At 36.2% G+C, this 9,568-nt stretch overlaps 1 pseudogene; it reads right to left on the bottom strand.

Moving 5' to 3' along the window:
- Positions 1-1,516: 1,516 nt before the first annotated feature.
- Positions 1,517-3,017, bottom strand: LOC113322281 (annotated as a pseudogene).
- Positions 3,018-9,568: the final 6,551 nt, after the last annotated feature.

Raw genomic sequence — 9,568 nt, 5'->3', positions numbered from 1 at the left:
CAATCTCTTCTTCCGGTTGGGTTTGTGGTTGATTTTCACTTTCTTCTTCACTCTCTAAATATTCTTCTTCTTCAACAGGTTGTTCAATTGATCGATTAGACCGAGATACTTGCTTACGACGACCCATTATATAGATGAGTCTAATCGTCGATTAACTTTTCACGAATCGACGATCAAATTTCGGCGATGATGCATTGAAAAAAAAATGGAGAAGATGAACGGGTTCGGCTGTTGTGGAGAGGAAGAAGAAGGTGAATGAAACTGATTTTAGGTTTATTGATTATAGGTTTTTGTGTTAGGGATAGATTAGTAATTTAAAAGATTTAAGGACATATAGGTAATTGAACTACCCATAGGGCACCCCTTACAAGGTCACCCAAGTTAAGACTATTGCTTTGTATGCCTAGAAAGATTTAGGTATGCCCAAAATCAGGGTTCTGAATCAAAGAAAAAACCTAGAAAAATGGATTTACTTAAAATTGGTTAGAAATTAATCAACAAGATGGATAATCTTCACAGTGATATCTTAGAAAACATTCTTTCTCGATTATCTATTGAGGCAGCTCTGCATGGCGAACGTGTATGCAAAACTTGGAGATCATTCCTTCGTTCTAAAACTGATAAGACCGGTTACCTTTTCGCTTTCTCTGGGGACGTAGAATTCGGTGGTGATCATGTCCAGGGTCGATTTTTCTACGGAGATGAGTATGATTATTATGATCCTGCGAAGATCAACTACTACTACAACTCTTACACCACACTTATGAAGTTTTGGCAGAGATAATAAAGATGCTCCAGGTATATATCCTTTTTTAATCTGCAACCCTTTAACTGGAGAATCTGTTTTTCTTCCTGAATACAAGTACTCTGAATTGCCAAGGGATATATCAAGCACAGGGCTTCCCTATGCTAATCTTGTAAGTGGGTTTGGCTATTGTCATTCAACTAATAATTACAAGGTTGTGACAATACATTATCACGAGGAAGAAGGGAGAGGACATGTTCAGATATATACTGTCGGCGGTGAGTGGAAATACTTTGGATTCATCGGTCGCTACACATTCGACAATTATTCATCAGGTATCTATGCATATGGAGCACTTCATTGGTTGCACCACAATAATGAGATACAGAAAAGTGAGATTGTGGCCTTTGATTTGGAAGGTGAGAAGTTCTATTACGTCCCATTGCCAGGTTCTGGAAATTTTAGGTATAATACTTACGGTTCTCATTATCTTAGGTTGCTTGGTGGGAATAATAAATTGTATCTGGTTCATAATAACTATCGCCATTCTTGCATTGATATATGGGTATACGAGAGATATGATAAGAATACTGGAACTAGTTACGGCAAGAAAGAGTGCAATATAAACAAAACTATCATGGCGAATATATTGTCACATTTATAGACAGAATAACTAACTTATATACCACAACGCTCAAATGGAAGACGTCTCATTTTCAAATCAGAAGCCAGGACCTTGACAGATTCAAAAGCACATTGAATTCATGTTAATTACACATCGAGGTTGAACGGATCAAAACGGGTGCGCAGGTCAAGTAAGATAGGATTGGCCATTGGAACAGTCAATCCAGGTCGGTCAGTCATATCAATTACTGTGCTGCCGTTACTGCTAACTACCTCCCAATCCAAGCATTGGATCATAGCAGCCAATACTGCTGGTCCTTCGATCAGAGATAACCAAATCCCAGGATACCCTCTCCTCCCAGTACCAAATGGCAGGAATTCGAAATGTTGCCCCTTAACATCCTTATCCACTCTACTTGTTTGATACTGATCACATTTGCCATCAACACCTTCAGGTATCATAAACCTCTCTGGTCGAATTCTAAGGGGTCACTCCAGTACTTAGGGTTCCTATTGATAGACCATACATTCACAAACAACCTAGTTTTAGTTGGGATATTGTAGCCTCCTATCACGCAATCTTGGGTCGATTCTCTAGCAAGCATGGGTGCAGGAGGGTGAAGACGTAGAGCTTCTTTAAAAATCGCTTGAAGGTAAGGAAGATTTGGTAGATCAGATTCATCCACTAGCCTAACATTTCTACCCACAACTGAATCTATCTCTTCCCTAGCTTTCTGAAGCATATATTTGGATGATTAATGAGCTCCCCTAGTGCCCATTCAGTAGAACCAGCTGATGTGTCTGTCCCAGCTGTCATGATATCCTAATTAACCACAAAATTCAGGGAGAACATGTAATTAAACTCTGAACAAGTGAACATATACCTCTTACTAAAAAAGCTAAAATCCTAACTTAACCATGGCCAAGTCCAACAGCAACCCGCCCCTTTACAGAGGTTAGTACTAAAAAAAAAAAAAAAAAACAAGTATCAGCAGCATATCTGAGAAGGTAAAAGGCAAGGGACTTACCAAGAGAAAAACCTTAACATTATCTCTGTTCAGTTTGACCTCTGAGTTCATATCTTCTGATATATCGAGTAAGATATCCAAAAAATCTTTCTCCTTGTTATTACCCACGTCACTAGTCGGCTTCCCTGTCGTTTTGTTTGTTCTTAATTCTTCAAGCAAAATATCATATCTACCTCTTATATCTGTGGATTTTTAAGAAACCCTTGTAAATCTAGGTTTCGTAGAAATCCAAAAAGATCTGAGACATTGAACTGACCAAAAATATCTGTAACCTCCCTAACCAGGGAACGGACTTCCTCTCCCCTCTCTTTACTAGCAGAATGCTTCATAATTTGAGTAATTATGTTATTAGAAAGCTTCATGAGCTCTTCTGAAACATTTACTCTTTCCCCATCGATAGATTTCTTCAGTAACAGCTGAACTAAGTTCTGAATCTCATCTCGCCGAATGTGGCTATGTTTCTTAAGAGCCTGGCCACCGAGGAGCTCCGACATTAAAACCTTTTTCATAAAACTCCAGACAGTTCCAAAATGAGTGAAAGCAAAGCCAGCAGAGTTGTAAGTGAAGCAATCGATGGCGATTGTTACAGGACGTGAACAAAAGGTTAGTTCATTGGTCATAAGACATTCTTTTATTGAAAGATAAATGTACGTGTACGACGAAACAAACTCGATCCGTCTGATAGATCTGAAAAAATCAAACTAAAACCAGATGGATCAGTGATCTAAGTTTTGAAGAAAGCAGTTTTTTTTTTCCTTATTACTTTTTAGATTTTAAATATCTGACAATTTTTGTTAGAAGAATATCCGAGGAGAGTAAAGATCGTAGTTGACTCGCTTATTAGGACTTAGACGATATATCTTGTATAGTTGACTCGCTTATTAGGACTTAGACGATATATCTTTCTAACTCAGAAAAAACTAACCTTACTAAACTAACCACACAAAAGTCACACACACCCATCTCCTGAAAACTCCACCGCCATCACGTATGAGTCCAGGACTAGTCAACTAAATCCGCACTAATATTCTTCTTCTGGTTCTTTTAATCTAAATGTATTTTGTATTTGGAGCAATGGATGTCATAATTTCCAAGATTCAATTTATTTATCCATTAATATAATGCGCAGTATGTTTCCCTTGATAATGATACATGGAAAACCAGATTGACCAATCTCTATTAAAGACCAGAGTATCACCCAGGCCTTCAGCTTGGGCTCAACCTCTCGTGCGCGGCGATCCTTAATATTCTACAACGTCCAAATTCTTCAGGATAAGCGTAGGAATTCCGGTATATTATTATTCTTAATAATGTCATCAATCCTCTTTTTCACTAAATATTACAATAACAAAATATTATAAGTTTTCAATTTATAGAAATATAAATAATTACATATGCCGTAAAACTAAAAAAAAAAATGAAAAGAAGTGTTTCGTACTAAAATAGAACTACAGTAAAATTTCAGGATACATTATATTTGTTGTTACCGGATCTAAACACCCATTTGGTTCATTTAGTAACAATAAAGTTATTCTCCTTGAAGTAGTACACCTAGACAATGCCACATAGAGCTGACCGTGGATAAATACTGGAGTACGTAAATTAATGCGCACATACTTCACTAGTTGTCCCTGTGATTTATTAATCGTCATTGCATATGCAACCCGTTTGAGAAATTGACGTCTTTCCATTTGTATGTTTAGCTCGGAAGGTGAAGGATAAAAATTTATCCTTAGGATGAATACAATGTCACAGGCTTATTCCTCGGTAATGATTTTAGCCTCAATCACGTGTCGCCCACACCGTGTCACCACCAGTCTTGTAGAACTTCTTTTGGTGCCAGATTCCTCAACAACATAATCGGACATTCAACTTTTAAGTCTAGCTCAAATGGAGGTATCACCCGGTGGATTCAAATTGTTGAGAAATTCGGTTGTAAAAGTCGAATCGCTTCCATGATCATCCTGAATCATCTTATCAGCAGCAAGATATGTGTCAGCCTCCCCATGCAGTCTTCCGAATGTGTCTGTATTAATATTATGAACATCATCATTACGTGAAGATAAAATGATCCTCTCGGTTAAGTGTTCGGGCGACATTGGTTCATCCATTCCTAATAGCGGATACACCGAAGATATTAGCTCATGAATATTTTGATATCTACTCATCATTGATGGTAGATTAGCAACTTCGTTAGGATTTTTCCCAATCTATGATATTAGATAAAAAAAATATTTTAATTTTTACACATACGACCTATATTTTCGTTACGTATATGTTAAAATTATTTAATTGCCGGATTATCGATTGGTTCCTGTTCAACTTGATTTATCAAAAGACGGAACAAAACTCGTAGGTATTTCTGTGGGAGAAAAATTTATCTATTTATGTAGAATTTTCTATATGATACAGATTTGTTTATTAAAGTCTTCGACTTTGGGTCGTAACAACTCTTAGTTGTGGATGAGATCAGCTAAGGGAATCAAGTGCGTAGTATCCTGCTGGGATCAAAGACGTAAGTAGCACAACTACACCTTGGATAAGTGTGAGATTGATTGGGGTTCAACTACAGTCCATACCGAAGTTAGTTTGTAGTAGACTAGTGTCTGTAGCGGCTTAATACAGTGTGTGTTCAATATGGACTAGGTCCCTAAAAATGCGGGGGACAACCCCAGCCAACAATTCGTTTGGCAATCTGAGAGGACTTACTCCAATACACTTTCCAGAGAATCAACTAGATAGTCAGACTCAATCTAGAGTAAAGTATATCAAAGAGTATAATATCTCTATCTCTCGATTTTATTCTTACTCGAGCAAATAGAAATCTGCGAGTTTAATTAAATACAAGAGAGATAACTTGGATGGTAGCAAAGACCAATATCCAAGTGTCAATAAATGTAAATCAACAACCAAAGGTTGGATATTCTAATTGATTGATCTAACGCACAACCTGTGATATTTCAATTATATAAAAAAATATAATGCGGAAAAGAAATAACACAGACACCAGAATTTTTCTAACGAGGAAACCGCAAATGCAGAAAAACCCCGGGACATAGTCCAGTTTGAACACCACATTGTATTAAGACGCTACAGACACTAGCCTACTACCAATTGACTTCGGACTGGACTGTAGTTGAACCCTAATCAATCTCACACTGATTCAAGGTACAGTTGCGCTCCTTACGTCTCTGATTCCAGCAGGATACTACGCACTTGATTCCCTTAGATGATCTCACCCACAACCAAGAGTTTTTACGGCCCAAATTCGAAGACTTGATAAACAAATCTGTCTGACACAGAAAAGTCTAGCTATAGGAATGAATAAATCTGTCTCCCACATAAATACCCAACAGTTTGTGTTACATCTTTTGATAAATCAAGGTGAACATGAACCAATTGATAAACCGGACTTATATTCTCGAAGAACATCCTAGTGTTATCAATCACCTCACAATAATCTAAATCGTATGATTGCGAAACTAGATATTGTGGAATCACAAACAATGAGGCGAAGTTTGTTTGTGACTACTTTTATATCTTGCCTATCGGAGGAATAAATCTCAAGCTAATTTTACAATTGTTCTAGTACGATAGAAACAACAAGATCAGATCACACAACTATAAGAGAAGTAGTATCGGTCTGGCTTCACAATCCCAATGAAGTCTTCAGGTCGTTAATCTACGGGGGGTCTCGAGAAGAAACCTAAGGTTAAAGGAGAATCGACTCTAGCTATACAACTAGTATCACACAGGAGGTGTGGGGATTAGGTTTCCCAGTTTTTAAAGTTCTCCTTTATATAGTTTTCAAATCAGGGTGTGCAATCCAAGTTACCTTGGTAACAAATCATTCAATAATAATTGTTGAAAAACCTGATTCAACCAAGCTAATATCTTTCAACCGTTATATCGAACTTAGCTTGTTACACATAAATGAAATGTACCCTCATTTAGGTTTATGAACCGTACCCAAACGTGTACACTCATGTTGTCTCATCAAATAGTTAACCGAGGTTAGCCACATGGTTACTCTAATATTAACCTTATTCATCTTATCCATAACTAGTTCAAATGACTCAAGTGAAACTAGCTAAAGAGTTGTTCAATTGCATAGAAGATACAATCGAAATCAAATCGGTTTGATTCACTTGAATCAATCATGAACATTATAGCCACGTTTTGCAAAGATTGCATTCCTTAAGATTTAAATGTTTAAGTTCATGAACTGACCGATTTAACAAAATAACAAACTTAAGTATGCGTACGGGTATGCGTACTTAAGCAACCGGATTTGAGTTTTTTAAGTTTCCAAACTAAGCAGAAATTTTCGGTTGGAAAACTTCGGCCAGTATGCCTACGGGTACGCACACTTAAGGTGACTAGTTTAGGAGTTTGTAATTCCCAAACACAGCAGATATTTTCGGTTCGAAAACTCCTACCAGTTTGCGTACGGGTATGCATACTTAAGATAACTAGTTTAGGAGTTTGTAATTTGGTTCCCGATTTATGGATTTATACACTAATGTGCGAACACACTGTATATGCTTATATCCAAGGATAGTTATCTCATCAACTCTTAATTTCAGTCATTGAAACTTTCTTAGAGGACGTTATATAGTTGTTGTTCACAAACTATTTTTCGTCAAAGCGATTTTCAAGTTTATAAAATTATCATAAAGAAACATTCCAAGCAACATCAAATTATTATATCACACAAACCATGTTAGATGTAACTCGGAAATTTTCATATGATCTTATTCGGACTTTCATCACGAATGTAAGATGAACATGGATAAAGAAAAAGCTTGCCAACACATATTTCGAGAAATATATAAGCGAGATAAACTCAGCTCGAAATCTCAAATGTGTATAATAGAAAACTATATCGTAACACGACTTATGTATCAATATAGGAGATAGAGAGTAAATAGACTTTCCAAGTGATAGATGAGTTTAAGTCTCCACATACCTTTTGTTGATGAAGTTCCACAAGCTCCCCTTAGTAGTTCTTCGTCTTCAAATGATGAACGCTGAGAGATTTAAGCTCAACTACATTATCTATGTCCTAGTCCGAGACATCTATAAATAGGCTAGAAATCAAGACTTATAGTTTTGATCACTAACATTGACAAACATGCTTGAGATAGCAACACATGCGAGTTCGACAGAGCAATGCTCTTACAATCTCCCCCTTTTTCAATTTTAGTGTAAAAACTATCAATACATATGGATTAAAAAATAAATAAAACTTGAATCTTCTCATCCACATGCTTGATCTCCTTGTCATCTTCAACAGACTCGAAATCTTCGTTACTTCGAAGTACTCCAATGATTCCAAAGGTTGTAAGTTTAGTATCATCGTTGTTGAGGATCTGTAGATATAACAATGAGAAAACAAATGCTCTCAATCATTGTTATACAGTGTCATAATATTATTACACAACATCATAGTTCAATTGTATCACAACTTTTACAGCAATAATATGGTGATATGTATCGCTCCCCCTTAGTCAATACTTTATCTCAACATGAAAACCGCTCCCCCTTACATAATGATCCGTAAACCATATGTATTTGTAGTATGAAATACACATCAATTCTCCCACTTTTTGTCAATAAAATTGGCAAGAGTACGAAAATTAGTGGTATCCTAATGAAATTTTCACGGAGATACTTCAAGACCAAAGGTGTATTAACATACCAACAAATTTAGATGCAATCATAAAGCCGAAGCTAAATGCATTCATCAAGATGTTTATAAAGATACAAGATAACCCATAAAATATTCCACAGCCGCACTCCCACCAAAGATATGGAAATTAAGCACAAGTTCAAAAGAACTCCCCCCCATAAAATGTCGTTCCCTAAAGAACAACAAAGGCGACCTTACTTTCACAAGAAAAAAAAGGATTTCTTTGGACAAAATCAAATCACATGAAAACATGAATTTGAATCCAAAGTATTCAATTGAATTATCCATAAAAGAATTCATGATTAATCCAATCGAAAAGCATAATTAAATTAATCACAAGAAAACTCATAATTAATTCAATCGGAATTACACAACTAAATTAACCACAAGAAAGTGATCAATTCAATTGGTCATGCTCAACATAAGAGAACTTGCAGAGCAACACAACTAAATGAATCATGGAAATGATCCATACAATTGATTATGCTCAATCATAAGCAAACTTATGAAGCAACACAGTACATACACAAAAAATGTGGATCCGAGATCGACCAATACTGCGGAATATACAAGGATTCATTCTATCTTTCATCACTATTTGCATAATGACATATAACAGACTTTAATCCTTGTGAAACAAAAGTTTTATCCACAAAGAAGACACACATAAGATAACAGTCAAGTCGTAAGTCGATGAACATCCCGTCATACTTTCTTGATCAATAAAGGAATTCTTATGCACATCTACAAAAGAATTATAAAGGCATGACTTACCTGAATCAGCAGCTTTTCTTTCCTTTTTGATCTTGCGTTTGAGACCGTTGATATTGGTCTTGAGTTCTGAGACACGATTGTTCATGTGCATGTAGTCAGAAGTACTCATTTTGGAAGCAAGATCATTGTTGAGAGAAAGAGAGGATTCCTTTTTTCGATTTCTTTTTCACCTCACAGGTCTTTCAGAGATATCAGTCATCCACATATATAACATTTTTTTTTTACAATTTTATACAGAAGAAATGTTATGGTTATAGTCATGAAGTGTCTTATTACAGCACTCTTCTTGCTTGTGGAATGAATCTTTACCTGAACACTTGGGTACATGTTTGATTACTTCTTTAAACATCCTGATGAGCATGTTATGAAGTTTTTCATTCCGTAGACGAAGATGACATTTTCTTCGATGTGACCTTTCTTTCCGCGGTAATAGCAGTAGACATGATTGTATTTATCCATTCTTATTTGAGTCGTCTTTGAAGACTGAAGAACTTCATTTCCAGGCACATCTGTAGCTGTAGATTGAAGAGGATCATTTTTCTTGACAAAAACCGTCTTACCAGTACTTGGAGCATTAATACCATTATAGCCTAAACCACGTGTATTACGAGGTCATTTACATGCTCCAAGCATAGAAGACAGTTTTGTAGAGCTAGAGTTGAATCTTTTCAAATTCTCTTCCACGACATTGACCTTTTCAAGAGC

The sequence above is a fragment of the Papaver somniferum genome, chromosome 11 (assembly GCF_003573695.1).
Source record: "Papaver somniferum cultivar HN1 chromosome 11, ASM357369v1, whole genome shotgun sequence".
NCBI lineage: Eukaryota > Viridiplantae > Streptophyta > Magnoliopsida > Ranunculales > Papaveraceae > Papaver > Papaver somniferum.
Note: the sequence above shows the minus strand (reverse complement) of the source record. Positions and strands in the feature narration are given on the sequence as shown.